This window comes from Pyrgilauda ruficollis, unplaced genomic scaffold (assembly GCF_017590135.1).
Source record: "Pyrgilauda ruficollis isolate IOZ18807 unplaced genomic scaffold, ASM1759013v1 scaffold4, whole genome shotgun sequence".
Classification (NCBI taxonomy): domain Eukaryota; kingdom Metazoa; phylum Chordata; class Aves; order Passeriformes; family Passeridae; genus Pyrgilauda; species Pyrgilauda ruficollis.
Window position 1 is genome coordinate 1,647,265 of NW_024525489.1, and position 23,915 is coordinate 1,671,179.

General features: G+C 36.4%; 1 protein-coding gene across 13 annotated transcripts in view; it reads left to right on the plus strand.

The window, feature by feature from the left end:
• ESRRG (estrogen related receptor gamma) overlaps nucleotides 1-23,915 on the plus strand; it is a 371,095-nt gene that overhangs the window by 294,122 nt on the left and 53,058 nt on the right. The gene's annotated exons all lie outside the window — the stretch shown is intronic.

A 23,915-nucleotide genomic window follows, 5' to 3' on the forward strand; every position in this document is an offset into this window, starting at 1 on the left:
TCCCTAGTAAGTGCAGAACCAAAACAAAGAAGGGAAATGCAAGGACTTCCTTCCATCCTTTGAACCAATACATTGGAGAATGTTACGTAGATGCAGGTTCTGAAGCAAGTTAATGCTCTTGCACTGCTGGGTAAAAAACAGGTCTGATGAAACATTCAGCATCTTGTCTCTTTGATTGCTCTTAGCAGAGTTCCTGGTAGCAAATACATTGTAGCTCTCTGTGGAGCTAAGATTCAGCAAAAATTCAGCCAATTTCTCACTGTTTTTAACTTTTTGTGTGAGCTTGCATCCTTTCTATGATCCACCAAACACAATTAAAAGGCATTCTTGAGTTGGTCTGTATGTTCAGAAATGTCCACTGATGGACTTCTTAGGGAATTCCATGTGGTCAGCCCCTGTAGAGGAACAGGAGGGATGTGCAGGACTTTCTTGTAATAGGAAACAAAAATGATGAAAAGTCTTTTCCTGGGCATTTTAAAATTAAAAGTATGTAGTATTGCAGCATTTCCCCCACCTTGCTTTCAAGTAAAACACTTGCAATTATGATAAGGTTTTTTGCTTTGTACCACGGATTATTTGCAAAGCTGGTGTTCACTCGCGTTTGGAAGCTCACGGAGCTGGGCTTTATTGTTTCTGATACAGTGAGCATCCAAGGTATGGCTAACGTGGCAGGCCAGCACATTGCTCACAGCCCTAAGTGTAAGAGTGAAGCTTCGTGCAGCCAAATAGACACAAGAAGAAGAAAGCAGCTAACGGAGGTGGCAGGTAGGAAAATTTCAAAGGAGAAAGTGCTACCAGTTGATGATAAAAGCAAAGTCAAGGGTGGCAATTAGGCTGCAAAAAACAGTAAGTGCATTTGTGCTACAATATAAAATTGCTCCCAGGAGACAAAAAATTCAAGCTGTTGCCATGCCTTTAGAAAAACCTCTTAATTTTGTAGAATAAAATGTCAATCAATTCTATCCATGGATACAGCCCCTAGTGTACACCAACAGTGATAGGCAGGAATCTCTCTAGTGAGATCTGTGGGGACGAAGGAAAGATTGCACTTACTCTAGTCAAAGGTGGAAATTACCAGGAAAAGCTATGGAGGGTATTCATTTGGTAAGAATTCACCAAAGCCAAAAGTCTGAATGGCCAGAACTTGAAGGGGTGGGAGGAGTCATGAATTGAGAGTGATCAGATATTAAATACTCTTGATTTAGCAAAACCAAAGTTGATTAGAACACAGCTTTATGCAAAAGCATAATAATTTCCAACTTCTCAGTGAGAATAAAAAGCACTGAAAGATATGTTTCCTCACAGTTTTCTTGAAATTTAGAAAAGAGAGCTACCAGAACAATTGTAGAGATTGTAGGAGAAATATTTCAGTAAAGTTTCATCAGTGTAAATACTCAGTTTTGTAATGGCAGTGCTTGTTTTAGTGCATTTTCAGATTAACTGTTGTTATTCATTTAACCTCAGTCTTTGTGTTGGAAGAGACTAGTTACACTCCTGGTTAATTTGGTGTTGTGTTAAGTGGAAAACTAGGATCAGCAGAGGTTTACCTAATGGAAATGTGCTATTGCAGCTGTTGCCCAATCCATTTGGAGTCTGTCAACATTGCCAAACCAGCATCCAGATTGGCATACCTTGAAACACTGGCATTGTCTGTATTAGGATTTCATTATCCGTGTTACAGGTTGGTTACAAACATATGTCAGGAATGTTTGGAAGGCTTGTGAAATGTCTGTCTGGAGTGGCCTCCAGTTTCTCCCATCAGGTAACTCCTACATTTTGACAAATATCTATGTATTTGGCCTTGCCGCTGGAGTTGTCCTTGGCTCAGAGCAATAGAATAGGACAGTCTGTTTCCTGAGAGTCAGAAATCCAAGAGTCATCTGTGTCAGGCAAATACTGAGGCTTAATCCACAAAAAGCCCCCTTACTGCTCTACCACTCACTTCTATCTGGTTACTCCATACAATTACAAAGGTGACTGTGAAACAACCTCAGTGCGAGTGTTGGACCTCCATTAAAGTCAGTCTGGTAAGCAGAAGCTTTGCCAGTGTCTTCCTTGTCATGGTGAAGTGGAATGTGTCAGTCTCCGTGCTTTGGCCCAGCTCCAGGATGAATGTTATGTGTTGCAATTTTTCATTGAACATTGCATATGACATCAGTAAATTTGTAATTAAAATTTAATGTTACTCATTTATCAATATATGTAGTGAGTACTTTTTACTGGTTGATAAACACCATAACCTGAAAAATACACTGAAAAATCACAATTTTTGTACTAGGTTTTTGTAAGAACAAAGTTAGTTGTAGGGGGTACAAGACAGAAGGAGCAATAAAACTTTGTGTTTCTTTTTATAAGCAAATCAAGGGCTAAATAGATTGGATCTCTCTTCTGTTAAAAGACAGTACATGTGATCTGGTTAACTGATTTTTCTTCAGGTAATTCAGCTGATTTTTTACATTATTTTTAAAAAGTCCCATGATCTTTCTCTTCCCTAGTAGATAGCTTCTACCTGGGTATTAGCAGTTTGAGGAAGGTTAAATTGCTCTTTCATAGATTAGGATTTGTTAACAGATGTGGTTATTGGTACTGTGTGCTTTCCTAATCCCTCTTCAGTATTGGTGCATCTCCAACCCTACCAGTTTAATTAACATTGAAATTCTCATATTATTTTGGTGTACTGATTACAGGCAAAGACTAAGTGGCAGTCAGTTTGGTATCCCAAGAGACTTCAGCGTTAACAATGCAGAAAGATTTTTTTTTCCCATTTCTCCCCCTTCCTGAACTCCAGATAAGCAGTAGGCCCCAGTTAGATTTCATTACTATCACGCACTCTTCATGGTCATCTTTTAATATTTGAAAGGATCATTTGTTAACTGGAAATGGTCAATTTTTTTTTCTTTGGCTTTTGAAATATAATTTTCAATTTTTAATTTGATTCATTTAGATGAAATCATTAATCAGGGTTGAAACTGAGTTAATTTTCTGGAAAATAAATGAGGTTGTTAGAGTGAACGTTATTAAGTGGGCTCTTTGCTTGAAAGGGATAATAGCTGAAAATATAGAAGACTTTGAGAACTGTAGCAGTTGAGGGATGAAAAACAGAAAGGTTTGTTTTTTTTTTCTAGCTAAGTGCAGTAATTTTTTAAAGGAAACTAGGCATATGAGGAGGATTTCAGAACTATCATCATTAAAGTAGGCATTACAGAGTAAATATCCTAAATATATATATATATATGAGTTAAAATCCTACAGAACCAGGGTATAGATGGTGATTTTAAAAAATGTTCTATTTTTACAGAACATTGTGTTCCTTCTCAGTCTTACTATTTGCTATTCCAAGCAATGCCCACTTGATTCTTGAGACAGAGAAACATTATTATCAGTATTTTAGCAGAGTTACAGCCATCCAGGTAGAAAGCAAGCTTTGGTAGACAGGAAGTACAGACCACTAAACCATTTTTTTCAGTCTGACGCAAATTCAGCCCCTGGCCTTGAGAGGGTTCTATTTGCTTATTCTCTGGAGTTTACTGCATGATACAAAGTGATTAAGATAGCCAGCAAAATCTCTTATAAACACAAACCAAAGGACAAGGGATTGGACTAGACAGGCAACATCCTAGAGTTACCATTCGATTTTATTTCAGTTAACGACAACATTTGTTTTGCATTGTTTCCTAATGCCATCTACTTTCTGCTAATCTTCTAGTTAAAGCCATGGTTTGTTGATTTTGGGTTTTTTTCCTCCCTGGAAGATAGGGCTGCCTCCTCTGTTCTGATAGGAAAGAATTTATTCCCTTCAAGTACTCCAGGCTTTGCTTAAGAGCTATCATAACACTAAGCACTTAATGGCCTTAGGTCAAAATTTTTTGATGGAACATTACAAGTCTGTTTAGGTTTTTTCCTTAATGCCTGGGTTCTTATTAAGGACCATTTCAAAGTCTGTTACTGGGGATGAGTGATAAAATCTGTAGGTGCCTTAGTCAACAAGGTGTTCCCTTGTAGGTGTTTTTTAACTGCCCTCGCCAACAGGACATTAAATGCTGCAGAGGGAAAAAGGAGTACATGCCACCGCATCAAAAAGAAACTCCTCAAATGGAGAAGGGTGGAAAAGTTTTTGCAGTAGAGCAGAAGTGAAAATTATTCTGGAATGCAGTTATTTTACTTTTGTGATGTTCCTGATAAAAGAAGAGAGACAGTAATAATAATCTAACTTGGTTGAAGCTTGAAATAGTCTTCTTTTTAAAATGTAAATCTCAGTATGAGTTCATTTTTCCTTTCCCTTTAAAAGGGGACAAACACCAGCAAACAAATCTGAATCCTGGCAGACAGGGAAGTTGAGAAATGTCTAGTATAGATAGTATTTGAAAGACAGTTATTTTAAGACTGAGCAGAGGAAATGTTGATTTTACCATTTCAAGTTACATCATTGTGATGTAATGAATCACAGTGATGTAACAACCTCAAGTGAACAGAGTATAGCATGTTAAGCCAAAACAGCATTTGTGTGATATGAATATTCTTGGGCAATGCTAACTGATTTTGAGCTACAGGAAGTACCTCTCTTCTGGAATAAGAGAAGGTCCTGAAGTGCCTACACATGATTAAGATCAGTCACTTAGCATCAGTTAGTCAATTGCAATTAGCTACTACTAATGGGTTTTGTATCCAGCCTTCATTGTAAACCCTACCTGCTAATAAGAACAGATTAGTGGCTCAGCCAGGGAGGCCAGAGGCCCCAGTTCATAATAATATAATTTATTATTAAGAATATATTTATGGTAGTATTATGTAGGTGCTACAAGAGAGTATGAAGGGGGCTGGCTAAATCTCAGTAACTTAGTTCTGTACCTTCAAAGTCAATAAACTGCTGTAAGTTACAGAAGCAAGATCATGCCTATGCTGTGGCATGAACTTGCTTTCAAATCTATCATGCATGCACACCTTCAGGCTTTAATTGTCTTGTTTTCAAGATGTCATGTATTTTGGGATGCAGAAGCTATTTCTCTAGGATATATTGACAGAAATCTGTCACATTTTAAGAATCTGTCTGATTCTTAAAATCATTCAAATTTTAAGTCAGGTTTTGAGATGTTCGTGTTGAGAATACATTTGTTGTTTCTGCATGTCTTGTAGTTTTGCTTCTTGATTTGGTTATAATACTGGTGCTTATCTCACAATTCTACAAAATGTCCAAAGTCTATCATGAACCATGTCAGGCACTCAAACTCATAGGTGAGTAAGGTTGCCATAAAGATGTCCCAGCACACTAACTAAGGCTGTGACTTCTCCAGGACTTTGCTGCATTTGGTACTCATGAATATAAAATACTTGTGGTGGGGAAGGCACGAGGGAGCATGAAGCTGGGATCAGGGCAGAAAGCTGGCAGGCAGTGTCACATTGCTGGTGTGTAGAGCAGGACCCACTGGTCAAGCTGAGCATGTAGGGATGCCATGGTTACTAAACAGTGCTTTGCAACTTGCTTGGAGGCAGCTTCTGACAGGTGGCTTTGCTGCTGCCTGTGATTTCAGAAGCTGAGTCTGTGATGCCAAATCAGACCATCTCCCAACTCCCCTTTATTTTCTTCTGTGATGTAGTCCAGCTTTCTGTTTGTTTTCTTTGGCATTCAGTCCTAAACAGCTTTATATTTTCTTGTACTGTTTGGTGGTATCTTTGGACACAGCTATTTCAAATCCTTTCTTTCATCAAGAAGTTTCTTAAAGGCAAAGTTACATTGCATTCCTTATTTAGAAATATAATAACAGAGAATTGCTTTTATTTTGAATACTCTGCCCTCCAACGATCATTTGCAGTTTCTGGATAACCTTTAGTGTTTATCTTAGGATGGTGTTAAAAGAGTCAATTTCATTACATGCTCGCTTACCTTAGAAGTCTTTCCAGTCGGGAAAGGCTGCTTTGCTTCCCCCTGCTTTGTTATTGACTCTGTTTTCAAACGGTGCCATTACCTCTCTTTAACAATGAGAAACTTGCTATTTAAAACTGCCCCAAACTTAGGAGGTACAGCAGTGAATGGCAGTGTTTGCCCTCTGAACATGAATCTAGAAATAGTAATAGCAGTGGTAATAAGGTTACCACCAGGGTAAACACTGGAAATTGTCTGAAAGAATGACACCATTCAGAGAGCACCCTGAGGGAAATCCTCTAAAACTCTTCAAGAATTTTTGCAGAATGATCTCTCCTTACTCCCATGTATCTTCCCTTTCTGATAAGCTTTAAGTGCAGACACCTATATTAGCTGGGTCTTCATCTTGAGCTGAACGAGATGTTCTGCTTCTTCAGTACATTCCTGATGTGGACACACTGGGAATGTAAGACCAGGAAATAATGTTTTCGTGAGTGGATTTTGAGCCAGATGTTAGATGGAAGGAATACCTGTGCCCTGAGCCATTGCTTACTTGGTTCTCCACCTGGCCAGCTACACCTGATGCAGAAGCGCAGCATTTTAAGAGGTGGACAGTTAATTGCTTTGTTCCTAAGGATATATTTTGTATAAGCTTTAAAAAATATAACCAATTTTTGTATCCACTACACAGTAGTAGCTATCTGTTGAAATTAATTTCATCTATAAAATCCCAGAGGAAGTATTTGTAGAAGTTTGTTTTTCTTTCATGGCTCCTTATTGTGCATCAAGCAGTGCCAGGAACTGGACATTCACAAAATAGTTAGGATGTCACTGAATTAAATATGTCAATTCAGGTTTGGCCCAAGTCATTCTGTGCACAGATGCAAACATATGCCACTGATTGCAAAAAAAAGTTTTAATTTATTTGTTGTTTGGATAAGGAAGCTGAAGCTGTGATTCACATGTTTCTGAACTGAGTGCAGTGGGATGGGATAACCATCTGTCCTGAAAGGGAGATGCTCGACTATATGTGCCTACTGATGATAATGTGGAGTACTGGCTAGCAGTCTTAACAAAGCAGTTGCCAGAGGTTTAAGAGTACACAAATAAAAATGAGTTAAATTGACCATTTTTAAGGGGCTTCTGAAGCTTTTAAAGAAAAAGCAGTGTTTGTGAGTGCAATAGTCCTGCCTCAAGTTCCGTATTTCAAGCTAAGCTTACCAATTTAATTTTAATCCCTTTCAAACGCCTTGGTCATGCTTTGAAGATAGCAAACCGCCCCCTCAAGCTCTGAAGCTGAGCACTGGCCCTTTTTGTTTCCACAAGCCGAAAATAAAGTGTTCACATGAGCTCATTTACAGAGAGTAGAGTTGGCAGCCTTATCAGGAGAGGAGAAAAGAGCTCTGAAGATGAAAAGCTATCGCTGTGACAGAAGTCTTTATTAGGTTGGGCAGTAAGGGAATGTAGTGTACACGGGATAAAGTGATGGCTACCTAGAGCATTTAGGGAAAACCAGAAGAGTAATAATGTTTTATGTTGTTCTTAGACTGGCTTCTTTTCACTCCAAACAACCTTAGGCCAGAGGAATACCTCTCTGGCCTAGGGATGTTTGGAGTGAAAAAGGGGACTGTGTGAACAGAATTCTGTCTGTGCAATCTACAGCCTCTGCAGGTCACAAAAAAGAGTGAGTCAGAAAAAGGAAAAGTACATATGAGCCATTTTCTACTTTCATAATTACTCAGCATTCCCTGTTGTGGCAACCCTCTGCTATAGAGTTTGCTAGGAGACAGATTTTGATTGAAAAGCCCTTTATGCAGTTTCACACATATGTCAAATCCCATTTACAACAAATACTTCTGTGTTGAAATTCACATATTTTAGGACAATTTTTTATATAAGACAGATGATATGCAAGATCAGCTTTATACTGATAATAAAGTTTAATTCTACTAATATTCCTCCAGTCATTTGCAACCTATATGACTTGTTGTTGTTTTTACTTCTGAATTTTTCTTATTAATTTGTTAGATTTTCTTCTTCGTTAAAGATTGTGTCCTCTTGCTAACCCAGGATTAAAACCATGGCAACATTTTGTAGGTAACAACATCTTCACAGCCTAAACCCATTAGAATCAGTGGAATGTTAGCTAAAAGAAAAAAAGGGACAAATACTTGTTTCTGTGATTCTTATTAATTTCACAGTTGCTGTAAAATTCAAATAGACACCTGTACTGCTTTTATGGGTATCTCTGTCCCCCAGTAAAAGCAAAAAAACCCTTTACTTGAAATTTTGAATTGCTTTCTTTAATGCCTTCAAACAATAGACCCATTTCTTCATTTAATTAAAACAGTAAAAGTTGTGGCTCAACCATACAGATTGACAGAGGACTGTAATTGATTTGGCTAATTTCTTTTTTTTAAAATCACAACACTAAAACACAGTGCACTTTGATGGAGAAGTAACTGAGTAAAAAAAACAATGAAAAAGAAAGATAAATGGCACTAATACTGCTTGCATTAATTAGGCGGGTATGCTGGATATTATACTGGAAAAAGTCTGCAATGGGGCTTCTAGTGGCATGGGAGTTAGAGTTGCAGTTTTTCTGAGTAAGGACTGCAGGCCTTACTCAGAAATGTGTGAAATTGCCAGATCCTAATAACAGATCTTTGAGCAGTGGAACATGGCACTGATCTCTAAGTGTGTCCTCAGGTAAACTGTTCCATAATAAAGAATAAAGTGTGATGGAAAACCTTCTCTTGAAAGACAAACTTAGCAATTTTTTCCTGGATTGTGTCAAGTTCCTATATTTGAATGGGAAAAAAGCATCAATATTTATTGGTCCTACATACAAATAAAATTTTTAAACAGTTTTCAACACTTGTATATCAAATCTGAAATGGAGGGAGAACATATTCACAATCCAACTGACTTTTTATATGGGGTTCTTGCACCTTTACAATAGTTTTGGTCCTTCACTGGGCTTACTTTGTTGCTAATCAGTATTTAGTTTGCTTCCTCACATTAATAATGTAAGTTGAAACTAGCACAAAATAACCCACTTTTTTCTTTTCATGGTATGTATTGATGAATGAAAAGGACCTGAAGGAATTCTCTGTCTCTCCCTAGTTATTCTCAGTGGAGGAATTACTAGTCTAGCCATTGATCTTTGCCATTGGCAGGATTGACTGTGTTGCAATTGCATGTAATAAGATATGTTTTCTGTCTTCATTTCCAGACTGATGTAGTTTTACACTTCTTAAAATCAAATAATATGCATTAACCAGTTTGGCATTGCACTTCTGTGAATCACCCTCGTTTCAGGATTCATGGCATGTGAGAAGTATCTAGAAAGTGTTTGATTACGGCCCAGTTCAGCAACAATAGTCTGAAATGAGCAGGTAAATCTCTCTCACTGTGAGTAGCTTTGGTTCATGCAACTGCCAGCACAGGCAAAATTCTCCACTGATGCTTCAGACCTCGTGTGCATATCAGTTAACCTGCTTGTTTGTTTATTTGTTACTGTTATGAAGTATGTTCATGGTAGAAACTTTTATTTTCCATTCCCTTTTAAAGCTCAGCACATTGAGCCTCCTTTCTTATGCACATGCTGCCAAGGAGGATTGTCTCTAGATAAATTATGCCCTCTCTTTCTTAAACAAGATTAAAGAGCTTCTTGGGCTGTTAAGTATCCAGCACTTGAAATCCCAGTCTGTTTAGTTCACTGTGGCATTTGCCAACTGTGTGGAGTTTTGATGAGGATTGTATACCTTAGTGGTACAATGTACAACATGGTTTAAGAAATGTAAAGTGTAAAGAGCATTTTTTGATGTTTAGGACAAAGATGAAAATCTGTTCCTCAGAGTAGAATCGATAGAATGGGATGAATAAAAAAACAAGCCATTGAAAAGCTTTTTTACTCTTTCTTACGTATTTATGTAACTACAAGGAGAATATCCTCATCTTTTAATTAGATAGGTTTAAAAATTAAAAAGCCTGTGCAGTGTATTTTAAACTTATTTTGAAGCTGTTTTGTGGAAATGATTTTGAATAAAAAATGGGCTACACTGTTTCAGATGTAGGGAAGATGCCAATCAAAATCACAGAATTCTGGCTCTGAATTTATTTGAGGTTTAGGATTTTTTTTGATGTGGAATTAGTCATTTTTGGTCTGTGGAAGTTATACTAAAAATTTACTCTGACTGTTAAATAGATTGTCAATATAAATTTTGCAGTTCATTCTCTCCCTTTTTTTTGTGGGCTCATAGTCTTAATTTAAAAGTCCAGTTAAAACTAGAATTCTGCTGGGTTGATGGATGTAGGATATATGGCCAAGTTTCCTATTGCTCTAACTGCAAGTTAGCCTAGTTTCAAGAAATATGTAAATATCGTCACTGAGAGAGCAGTAGTCCCCACAAAAAATTGGCACAAAGTAGAGATGTTTATTACACTTCCACTCTTTGTGGATAGTGGAAAAGAAGATCACAGAGCAATCTAAAAAGAAAGCCACAGGCTGGAGAGAATAATAAAGAGGTATCAATCCACCCCACAACACCATCTCTGACATAGTGACATGACAAGTGGAAAATAACTTAACTCTGTAAAATAGGGAAAAGGCAGTAAAAAATGAATTGTGTTACAGTTTCTAAAACCTGCCTCAATTCAAGAAACAAATGCTCCTGAGCAGTGCCAAGGTGTACGATTTTCACATAAATCTCACATGTCAGCAAATGGGAAACATGTAAAACCCCAAGAAACAGTGTCACAAAATATCAGATTTGTTAAGACCGTTGAGAACACTGATTTAAGAAGGTCCCATCGCCAATCCCAAAGGCTTTCCTCATAGGATCCATCCTCAGTGCCATGTGTTTTGATTTTCTCCAATAAAAAATATTCCCAAAAAACATAGTGATATTTCCTATAACTGACGCACCATTTTGCTGCATATAAACATAATTAGAGGTATTTTCTTCAGTGGTCAGTTCCTTTCTTTTTTCCAGGTTTAACTAAGCTAAGGCCTCAAGGAAGAACATTTGAATGAGTTCCCTTTGAAAATACAGGCAGGATCTTATTCCTGTTATGTCACTTTAGACATAACATTTTTTTGCAATTAAATGTGCTTTCTTGTTCAGATTTATCTGCATGTTTTTGTACCATTCTTCTGAATATACCTAGTGCAGATTAAAATTAGTAGAAAAAAACTTGATCATCTGAAAATTGATCCAAATTTGACCTCAGGATCAAAATACTTCCTGGAACAAATGAACACATTGCAGAAGGTGGTTCTGATCCAAAGTAAAGGTTCTAAGGTCAAAGAGAGGGAAAGAAGAAAGGAAGAAATGGGTTTGTTTTGTTTAAATAGCGGTCCTAGGTACAATTTTGGATCTTGAGAGAGTAATGTGGAGATGCAGAATCTAAATGTGGAAAACTGTACCACATAGAGATTTCATTTGCCAGCAGCTCTCCAGACCTTCACTTACTGTGTATTTGTATTCGCAGATTGCCCACGTAGGGCAGGGTAAAAGAGTAAGTAAGGAATTTTGACTCTTAGCTTGTATTGGCCATTAAACAATGCAATGTAATTGCTTTGAGTTACACTGTGCTGTGCAAAGCACACACAGCCTTTAGTGATCATTCTCTGAAGAGTTCCTGCTGGAGAAAGGTGTTCTCACTGCAGGCCATCATGGATCTTGTCATCTCCTTTTCCTTTAAAGCTGTGTCTGTTTTCCTGATCACAGAGTGACAACAATGACATTTTTTTCATAAGCAATTCACAGAACCTGGGGACTGAATTGTACAAATTGTACACACACTTCCTGGTCAAGTTGCTCAAAACTTGTCCTAGGAAAAGTATTACACACATTTGTTCGTTTTGAGGGTGCTAGTTATCAATATCTTGAAATACTCTTCTAGGTTTCTATTTGTGGGCTTGTTTCATTAAGTTATTTTATACATACCCTGCCATCTTTTTACTCATTAAATTCTGCTCTTGAGTCTTAGTGTCTTTTAAATTGGGTGTCACATTCTCTAGGAATGTATAGTGATATGTTTAAAAGAAAAGAGTGAACAAGTCCAATGTATGTGTTTTAACGGAAGGAAGAGAACTTTGGGACACAAAGCAGAAAACTTTGAAAGGAACACAGGATTTGGACAAAAATACAAAGTCAATGAAACTCTTTGCTCTTCTTACCCTTAGAAGTAGCTCTGGAGAAATGTGCAGACTTCAGCAGAGCTGTAATAGATTTGCAGTGCATTGAGTGAGAAGACCTTGGTCTCCTGTTTGGTAAATATTCTTTCCATGGCCCCTAGGAAAACAAAATGTGTGAATGTGTGTATGTTTAGCATTGCTCATGGTGAATACTCCCATTGGCATCTGCATTCAGAAGGAGGATGGGTATGTATCAATTTAAATAGACTGTGCTTGTCAGGAATTATTGACTGAGAACTTTTTTTTTTTTTTTTTTTTTTTAAATTCTGCATCTGTTAAAATTCTATGTAGAAATAATTTATGGAGAAATTTTATGCTTTATTTCCTCTTTTAAATAGTGCTCATGTAATTATGTCGCCCAATTACTTGTATTAACATACCCTTGTACACTGTACGGGTTTTCTTCATAGCAGTTGCCATTACCATTTGAAGAAAAAAATTCTCCTCAGACAAGCCTCTTTTATATAAAGGCATTTTTAACAGGAACAGATTGTTTCTTGTGTAAAAGAATAATTCTTGTGACAAAAATTTTTGACCTTTTTTCTCTTTGTTTTGTTCATTTAGGCTGGCTAAAATTACATACATATTCATGTATTTTAATAAGAACAAAGCATTACTCTTGGATATTTTCCATAAATTTGTTCTCATAAGCAATTTGATAGGCATCTACTATAAGACTAATGGGGGAAGTTTACAGTAAATCAGTCTGCCTGGTTTAGGAAACTAGAATTTATTAACCCATTTCCCAAAGGCCCAATGTTACCTTTGAGATTAGAAGAAAATTGTCACCATTTCTGTTTTAGAGCAGGGGCACTTTATAATAAGACTATATCGTCTAATTGTTTAAAAATTTATTGTTTTTTATTGAAGTGAAATCAATTTACTTCGTACTATTAATTGTTTGTAAGATTAGAGGCAGTCAAAAAGTCTGGGAAATGCTGAGCACATTTGCAGTTATGTTTTTCAGCTGGGATTTTCTGCATAGGCTCTGGTCCATTCCTGTTGCTAACCACGAAAGAGCTGTCAATACGCTGGTTAACCAGTATGTTTCTGTATGGAAAGCTTCTAGCAGTGGTATCAGTGAAGTGGTACCACTAATACCTTCTATTAATTGCTCAAGTAGTACCTCGAGACAAGACTCAATGGCCAGAAGCAGGCTAACCTGTCACTCCAGTGTGTCAGGCAGAATGTCAGGTTGTGAGGCTGGCAGGGTGTGTGAGCTGAGGTATAAATCACTCACACTCAGGGCATGAATGAAGTGCTAAGCATGTTTGGGAGAATACTTAAAATTCTAAATGAAGAGTTAGATTTTTTTCCTGTTTATGGCTACAGAACCTTGTACCTGTTAACTCCTTGCATGTAATTTTCTTTTCCGTTGCTTTATGAAGAAGAAACACTGATATATACACTTGTTATAGGAATCGTAAAATAATTAATCTTGTGTTCTTTTCACACTTTAGCTGATATCACCGGATATTTTCTTATTATTTTTATATATGTATATGTATACACAGTAATATCTCAGTCCTTTTTGTGTTAAGGGAAAAGAAGTGAACATTAGAAGATCAACAAAATCTTTTATGCATCTTTTAATCTTGCCATGTTCCACCACATCTGATAGTTTTATACATTTTATATATCTACCCATGTAATTCAGTTGAATTCTCTTGTAAAATTTAATAACTTAAAAAATTTATTCTCTGTTTTGCTCCTCACTTAACCTTAGTATCAGAACTTCATCAATTAATTTTGGTGGTTTTCTGCTCAGTTTCACTTTCAGATTCTCATGAATGCACAATTCTTTAATAGTAGTATTCATGGAATAACAGGGGAAATGTTATACACAAACAAAGGAAAAGGCATAGTTTCAGTACTCTGGAAAATGTTGGGGCAAATGTTTGTAATGTGGATGAGATCATGGTCCTCCACTAAAGGCCATTTGTAAAATCCCTTCCTAGTAAGGCCATTTGGAATGTTTTTACATGCCATCTACAGTAACCATAATATATGCAGAGGACATATCTCCATTTTTGTTTCCATCTTTAAAAGCAATGCTACAATACTAATAAGAAACAATTTCACCACATTGACATTTTATGTGATTTTCTTTATTTTACTCTGTCTCGATTTGATGCCCCTCTAGTCACTACATTTTGAAGCTTTTATTGCTGAACAGTCATTACTTTAACACACTGAAAATAATGAAAAAAACTTAAATTTTTTGTTCCACGTGAAGATTTTCAGGCAGAAGGAACACTGAACAAGAAGGTGCTGTGATGTGCTATGTCAGTACCTTCCAGTCCAAACATACTAACCCAGATCATTGTTTTTTTCATTCCTACAGAAAAAAGACTGTACTTTTCAAAATAAGCAATTGCTCAGACAAATCAGAAAGGAAGTAGAAACCAGGAATTTCAGATACCTGTCAGTTGTAAAATGTGCCCATCTGAACTAAGTACCCATATAAGCCACTGTTGAACTTCACTCTTGTATCAGACAGAATTGTAAGAAAGTTGCAGTACATGGGCAGGAAGCGCAAAGTACGGAAAAGCCCTGTCATTTGCCAAAGACATCTGAAACTAGTAATATAAAATCTTTTATCTTGAGATTAGAATTATCTTGTAGCTGGACTGCAAGATTACTCTGGGATTCCAAATGAAACCCTGCTGTGTAACTCCTATCTAGTCTTGAAAAACATGTTCAAACAGAATAACAATACAGAAGGCAAAATGCTCATATTATGGCTGCAGAAAGCCAAAAAGTAAGAATATCTGCCACAGTTTCCAAGTCAAACCCATATTTTCATATATAGACTGTGCATAGGTTTAAAAGTACCCCTTATTTTGGCATCAGACTGGTGTATGTAGTCATTAAATTACTTCAGATATTTTACATTTCATTGCAGTCTTCCATATAAGTCAAATTGATATTTACTTTAAAACTTACACTTATAAATCATGATAGAATATAATTAATGCTCCAAAAGATCTGTTAGCTGCAAACAGACGCTGAGACATGGTGTAAGACTCTTGGGCTGTTCTCCCAGTGTGCCCCCTACTCTAGATCTTGTGAAGCCATAAAATAGCATGCAGAAGACAGAGAGGAGTTCAGAATTCTGTTGTACCTTTTTAGGAAGCTTGAAGGATCAAGGTCACTCTTTAAAAGAATAAAGAAAAAGTAGGGAAGAATTGCACAATGTTTCACAAAAAAAAAAACAACTCACAATTACTTAATACATAACTATGAGAAAGATTGTGGAGATAGGGTTGTTATGGGTGTACTAAGAGAAAAGACAATGTCAGAATTATGCTTTCATGAATAAGTCTTGAAGAAATCTAGAATTCTGTGAGAAAAATACATATTTGCACTGAGGGCAATTTAGGCTCAAGTGGCATTATAAAACCATCTGAGCTGTAAAGGTAAGTCTCAGTTAATTTACCAGATGAGTTCAATTTGGAAAGTAAATTCTGCTTGTCTTACTCTTGTACAGGTCATCACAGAATGGCTGCTCCTTGAGGAAAACGAGAAAGATTTTGTCCCTAAGGGGGAAAAAAAGTCTAATAAAACAGAAAAAAAAACCCCAGAGTTGGGGATCATATTTGTTAGGGTAAAAATCTTGGTATTTCAGTGAATTTTACATTTGTTTTAAAGCTCTAGTATGATGAGACATCCTTTAGTTTTCTCTGATTCTGTTCGAGCAGAATGAAATCACTTCCTGTAGGTAGAAATCCACATTCTAAGTGGAATATATCTTAGTTTCAGTAGAACTGATATTATTTTGTATAACTGTTTCAACCCATGCTATTAAGATCTGTGATTTCTGGATCACAGATTAATTCCAGAATCCCACATCCTCCAAGTCACTAACTGAAATATTGTGAAACTGCACATTATTGTATCTGAATAGGGTATTGAGATCTTGTTCATGCTGCTGGTACTTCACAGTCTGATTATTGTAACACATTTCATTTCAATCTTCCCTTCTGTCTTGAGAGTTGCCAGCAAATGGTCCAGAACTTCAGTTAGACTTCTTTTCTATTAGAGTTGTCACCAGCATAGCTCCTGAATTCTTTATAACCTCTAGTGATGTGATCCAGAATAAAGGCCTGATTTTGACCTTCAGGCAGTGGCATGACCTTGCTCAAACTTACTTTTTGACCTTTCTGTCTCCTGACATTCTGTGCCCTCTCCTTGGATTGCCAGCCAAGCTGCCTTTCTGATCTGGGCCTGTCACCTTTAAAGTAATGGTTGCAAGTGTATTGATGCAGTAATGACTTTGCAGCCCAGCAAGCTCCACTTCATTAAATTGGTTGTAATTTGAACTCTGAAACAAGATAGCATCTTCTATAATTATATTTAAATAAATTAAGGTTAGAACTGTGGTATTTAGTTAGTGATAGATTGCCTTTATTTATTCTTATACCTTGTCCCAGGACATTGTATGCATAATTAAAAAAATAAGGCATATACTCTCATATAGTATAGTTATGATATATAAGCACATTGACATGAAATTTAATGGGGCAATTAGCAACAGAATTTTCTGTGTTATTCATAAAAGCTGTTGCAGTATTTTACACTGCTTCCTTGTAATTAGTATATTAGTAATCCAGGTGATGGGGAGAGAAGTATTATGTAATGGTAACTGCTTCATTTCAGAAACACCAGGGCTATATGTATATTCAGCCTTAGTTCTGCATTTCTTTTCCTTTGCAGTTTACGAATATGCACATTTTGCTGCAACACAGGCTCTTCCTCACTTCAGAAACAGGAAGGAAAATAAGTGGAAGCTGTATAATCTCTGTTTAGTGGCCTAATTTCAGTCTCTTTTAAAATCATCTTGAGTCTAGCATTTCACTGAAAAGCTGGTATTATAAAACACAGAAAAGATCAAATTTAGGCACTAGTAATGGAATGCATAGAGTGTATCTCTTCCGAAAGAGAGACAGATTTTTTTTTTAAGTTCTTACGTGAAGTGTAAAAGATAATCTTTTGTAATAGTTGAGAGCTAATCATTGGATAATGGGTGTTGCATGTTTAATGCAACAGTGTAGCTGTCATGTTTTTCTTTTTTTTTTCTTTTCTTCTTTCTTTCTGCACATTCACCTCTTCTTGAACAGAAATAAAAGGTTCAAGGCTTGTCAGCATCAGTTTATAGATAGCTGTTTAAAAATAATGAGGTATTGGGTATTGTAAGGCTCAGGGCTGTCTTGCCAGACTCATTTATTTCCATTCACCTTTTGTCAGAATTGCAGACAGAAGACATTCAATTAAAACTTGTCACCTGTTGCGTGTGACCTAATTTGTATTTGTGACTGTCACAGATTAGGATACATATGGAGCCATTTAAAAATGTAAAGGAACAATGGGATTCTTAAACATTTTATGCCACGTTTTCTTCACGTGAACATCTTTGTTTATGGACCATTCTTCAAGGGAAATCACTTGGGCTGAGAAATAATAGAATTTATTTACACAAAGTCTCATTTACATGGGAAAACTAAGGGGGTTTTATTAATGTTCTTTTGTGGTTTAATGCATAAATGACAGTGCACAAAATTTCAGCATGTAGATGATTAGTTCATACAAAGTTAATGTTCCTTTCAAGAGAGGTTGGGTATTGAGCTGTGTAAGTAATGCATTTATCAGTTCTTTTGTCAAACTGAAAAAAACAAACCACTGGGCTTTAACCTAAGAGATGTGTTTATCAGTTCCTTTGCAAAAATCCAGCCTATCTCATCCCCTCCTCCCAGGACAAAAATGAAATTTCCAAAATACTGCTTACATTTGCTTGCCTTGAAACTTTGTTTAGTATTAAACATAAGCAAAATCTGAAAGCAGTTTGAAGCAAAAGCAGTATTTTTCTCTTTTGTTTTTTTCAACCTGGAACAATTCGCTAAATATTTTAATTAGCCCGATTATTTGGGTTTTTTAAATAATAAACTGTTTTTTACAAATTGTTGCAGAGGAACAGATAAATTAAACAACTTCTAGTCACAGATGAAGTTAGATATTAAAGTAATAAACACTGTTTTGTTTTTCAGTCAATTATATGGGTCAGTTAATGAATTAATTCTTTTACAGGCATGTCTTGAGAATGGCCAATTTTATCCCACATTAACAAATATTTTTTGGTACTAGCTGAGTGTAAAGTAGGATGATTTTTAGGCTTCCTATGCTACTGTAAATAATGTGTTTAATTGTGGAGATGGCTATAGGAAGACAAAACACTAAAGCCTTCCCCTGGTAATTGTTACTTCAGTCATAGATCAGGAAAACTTTAATGTGAGTCATAGCTTGTATCTTCTTTGATTAATTAGGGCTTTGTTTTCAAAATTCTATTTGCCTAGTAGACACATATTTTACATCTCTAACTGAATTTTTACCTGAATAAGGTATTACCCAAATACTTTGTAGACTGATTGCAGAAGCTCTTTGGCATCTTTGTAATTCAGCACATAAAATAAGTATGCAGATCCAGAAAAAATGATAGCTGATATTATCTTATTTCTTCAGCTGTGTTACTTTTTTGCATGTTTCTACTGTATTGAGAGAAGTCTTTCATGGTTTAAAGTATTTTTTCTACTGCAAATCTCTCAAACTGCAGGGTTAATGCACTGGACTCTAATCCCAAATTACAGAGGTTGCTGAAGTGTCTAAAGAGTATCTAGATGAGTGTGCATTCTTAAATCTCAATATATTCTGTCTGTGTTTATGGTGGGAAAAATCACCTAGTTTTTCTGGCTTATGTAAATAAAAGCAAACCAGACTTTGTAATATTCACTGAAGTTTATTCAGCAGAATATTTCTTAGAAATAATCACAGTAAATTCAAGTGAACTGGAACACTCTATTAAGGCATTGTCCCAAAGGAGAACCACATTGGAACCTGCCATTAAAACTATATTTGTGCTTTCCAGTTTTGCCAGGGGTTTTTTACCTCTGCTACCAATGTTCCTCCAGAGCTTGGCAAGATGCAGTTATGTGGGTATTCATTTTTACCTGTTTCACTGTTGAAGACAATGCTGGGAATCTTGCAGACATCTGTAGAAAATGGATTGTTAGCCAGTTACATATCTCAAAAAATGAGATAGGAATATTTTTCATACATATCAAATGCTGTCTTAGAGGTGGACATTGCCAGGGCAGCATTGATGTAGAACATATCAGCTTGCTATGAGACTGTTGTGTGGGGGAAACAGGAAGGGAGCAGAATGTGGAATTCCTGAAGGAAGTAAAAATTGCAAGTTTCAGTCTGATTTCAAACCTGTTGTTTACTGATTAAGTAAATTTTTGCTTTCCTCAAACAAAAAGCTCCCCAGTTAAAGGTAGTGAACAATTTCTTACAGGCAGTCCTGGTGTTGGTTGGACTTGATTTGAAGGATTAGGCTAATGCCTTCCAGTTTAGCTTGAGAATTTCTTGTGGGTATAGAGCGCTGTGGAAAGGACAAGAATGGGGGTCAGGTGAACAAATGAGCACTGGAGTCTTGTGGCCAAGGTAAGAAGGAGGTGATGGAGAAGAATAATAGAGATGGATGATAAAAGGAATAAATAGTGGTGGATAAAAGGATAAATAATAGATAAAAGGAGTAAATAATACACTTTTAATATGGCTTGGATCTGTATGGAAAATGAGATTACATGGTTAAATAGTGTTTTCATACTGAGGACCTGGATTGCAAAGTCAGTAATATACTGGGGTATGGGTAATCCTTTTGGTTACGTAGCATCATCACTCTGAGTATCTGTCCTGCATGAGGTCTTCAAGGCAGTGTGAGGAAAGAATAGGAATTATAATTTACATTTATTGGCAAGGTAGAAACAGGTGAGGAAATACAAAGAAAATGAGTTCAGGTTTAGCTATCTTGTTTAGATTTAATAACCTGATGGGTACCTCATGTGGCACTTCTGCTCTGGCCTTCCGTTGTTTCTATGCGAGGATGTGTGGACACATTTAGTGCAGAGTAAATGCCCAGTGTGATTTGGTTGTGTGTTGTGTAGCATTTGGTAGAAATCCTGCAAAGATTATGTAAGGAACCCGGAGGCAGACTTTTTTTGTAGAAGCTTATGTAGTGACTATTATTATAAGCATTTATTCCCTGAAGAATAGCTGGAGAATTTCTTACGTTGTATCAGTACATGTAATTGCTTTGTTTAAAAAAGTAGCTATTGCATTGAGTTACACAGTTTCCATCTCTCCCTATATTGCGTCTGTACAGCCCAACCCTCATCTTCTGAGATTTCTAAGGCATGTCTAAATCTCTGACCACCCATTTCTCCTGAACAAACGAGTTTATGAGTTGTGCTTGTCCTGAGATGTAAAGTGAATGTGTTGCACTTTAACATTGAAAGTAACTGCTCTCTTAACTGGTGGCAAGCCTGTTTTTCCTATTTCTACCCTGTGGTCATCTCTGTTTTTCCCATTAGGACTCTTGGTGGTTTTTTCTCTGTTGAAGGCTTTTCAAATGAGCATTAGGAAATGTGAAGAATCATATTGTCTTGTCTGTGGCGGAGCTGTGTTCAGTGACATGAATGGATGTTTTGACCCTGAAGAACTATAATTATAATACATATAATGCAGTTAATTGGGAGGTATTACATAATTTTTTATGGGTGGAGTGGGTATCTTTCTATTCACTTCATGGTTGAGGACTGATTGGGTGAGTGAACTGAGATACTGAAGATTTTGTGAAGCCACAATGCACAGCAGAGCTGAAGCAGAGGTCTACTTAATTTCTCCAGATGTCACAATATCCTCCTTAACAATCTGAATACAGACTGTGTGGAATTCAAATAGTCACATCTGTGACTGATGTAAAGCTCCTCCTGCCCCAAATGAGGATTTTTGTGGACAAAATTACTTTTATTTCTTCCCTTTGTTATTTTAACAAAGGAGGCATCAGTTGCTACTGTTTTGAGCACTACTGTCTTGATAAATAAACCTTTATGTAATGAATTCTCTCATACAAGCTATAGGAGTTGCAGAGGAATATCCACGGATATACTTTGGAACCTCTGGATTTCAGTTTGCTACCTACTAAACTCCAAAGTTTTTATGGAATATCAGATGGGTGTAGCTTGTTAAGCAGCGCCTTGCACTGTGCTTACTTCTATAAAGACCCTTGGGAAGTAAAACACCACGTAGGATGTGTTAGGTTATCAGAAATTAAATCCAAAGTATCTACTTTCTTATAGATATAGGATATCTTATAGATAAAGGAAATATTAGGAGCCAAAATGCTGATAAACTCTATCAGTTTTAATGGATGGGTTATAAAGCTCTGATTTACAGTCTATTGATGTTATGTTATCAAAACTATTTTCACATTAAAATTTGAATTAGTTCTACTATAGACTTAGGTAATTTTAAATTGTGCAATACAAATGCTCCCCAGTTATCTAGAAGTTAGGGTTTTTTAAAAGAAAGCTTTATTTACAGATAAAGCAATGTATATTAGGTGAGGGCATGGATCTAAGTAAAATTTTGCTATTGTGACATTTTTCTGTATTTCCTTCCATTGAGTATATGAATGGCTTGAATGCGTATCTCATTTAATGCAAAGGAGGTAAAAAAAATTGTTCATCTTGGTAGATTTATATTATTTTAATTTAAGCTTCAGTTCCATTACTTTTTGATTAAACATACTTATGCCTGATGCTATCCATCTTTTATCACTATGAAATCTGTTCCCAAGCAGAAGGAAGGATGGCATCTGAATTATGCAGAAATCATTTTCTATCTATTTTTCTTCAAATGCTGGGCAGGTCTTTTTCATTATCCCACCAATATTGCATGTGGCTTGTTCTAATCCTCTACCTATTTCTGAATATTCAACTGTCAAACCTTGGTCTTCTGCTGTTTGTTTTTATGGCAGTGTATTGTCCTGGATGTCATTTGCTTCAGGTGTAGCTCAAATTCCCAATTCAAGTGTGAAGAACAGTGAGTTATCATTAGTTCTGAAAGGTCTGAGCTATCAGTTTTTAAAGTGGTCTTGTAGTTCATGCATTTCTAGGTATAACTTAAAAAGAATTAAAACAAAAGGAACTGTGCTCTGTTGATTGAATCAGCAAAAATTTTATCTAAAAGCTTAGACCACAAATCAGTCACAAGTTACATAGGTAACTACCATAAATAAGATTTCCTTCATAATTATGCACTGACCTCTTGGGGTATGTTGTTCATTTGTGTTACTGTTTAAGTCTTGTGATCCCCATAAATGCCACTGGAGACATAGAATAAGAAATGTAGTTCTTGAGTTTGATGGACTGACATACACTGTCTTCTGCAGTAAACCAGGTGAAATTTCACTGTTAAGTAGGGGTGATCATTACCCGCTTTCCTGATGAGCAAAAGCTGTTGACCGCTGTTGGATACAACTCACTGAATTATACTTGCAGGTGTTTGTTGTGTCCTTAAAGCAAGCATCTCCTTTCTGTGTCAGTAACCCAGGAAATACAGGCAGGGGGAAAAAAAAAAAAAAAGCAATACCACCCCAAAAATAGTGGCCTTGGATTTCTGGCTAGTTGGCAAAACACAAAACAGTTTTCTTTTACAAAATCGTTTTTGGTTTCTGAGAAGGCAAGTGGACTGACAGATGTTTCCTGGTAACTAGTTTGTGCTACCCGTGCAGTTCAGAGGCAGCACATAAACTTTGTGCTGTGTTCTTCTTGCTGTGCACATGAACTGTAATTTCTTTGGTGGTGGCTTCCCTTGCTGTCCAGAAACCAGTTCTTGTGGTACTTTGTGTGTAAGGGAGAGATCAGAGGGATGGGAAGTGAAGAGTGTGGCACAATAATAGCAATAGAAAATAGACATAGAGGGAGGAGAGCTGAAATAGACAATGAAAAGTGAAAATGTGAGTTGCACTTTACTACATCGCTCACAGGGGCCATTGATAATTAATGTGTCCTTCCATTCTTGTGTTGTTAAATCCGTGTCATCAGGGACAGATTTTGCACTTGGTATTACTTGTCCTGTTGTCCTGCATATGTGCCAAGTTCTTCAACTTCCGTATTATGTTACTGCTTGGTTTTAGTCACGTTCATCCAGGCTGTCTGGAAATCTGCCTTGGTGACTCAGAAAGAAATTAAAATATTTCCTTGTTTTGTAAGACCTACTGTCTTTGTACCCTTTCACCTGTTTCATTTTGTCAATGAGAGCAGCTATTACTTGTTTCAGGAAGGTAAATTTCTATATATCCATACAAACCAGGCAGCAGAATGCTGTATTGAAGGAATGAACAGTATGGAGGTAGAACACAAATGTTAATTCATCACTGATGACATCTAAATACACAACTGTATAATTTCTTTCAAATCCTCATGAACAATGTCAGTCTTTAAGCCACATATATAGTCTTATTTTTCAAGGGATACTTACTTTGTATCCTCTGGCCATGTCTGGCCGTGTTTGGCTTTGACTATCTAAACTGTATTCAGGACTCATTGTTTCTAAAGTTCTAATACTTTGTACTTCTCTGCTCATAATGTTATGTTTCTATATCCATGGCGTTTATTACAGCTTTGAAATTCTGCTTCTGGCAAAGATGACTTAAGATTAGGCTCTTTCAAATGGAAACTAAACTTGCTAGCTATTTTTAATAATATGTAAAAATGAATGAATGTTTTTAAATGAACAGGAAATTATGTTGTATACTTAGTCTTGCATGCGTGGAACTCTAAACTGCTTGCAAATACTTGTAATGCTGATTTGCCATGCTTTCTAAAATTAATCTTTTGAAATAAACATACTTTTAATATAAATATTGGAAGTCAGGAAATAGAAGATTTCTACTGAAAGGCATGCTCATAATGTATTTAATTATGTGTTTGCTTGTGTTTCCAAATGTAG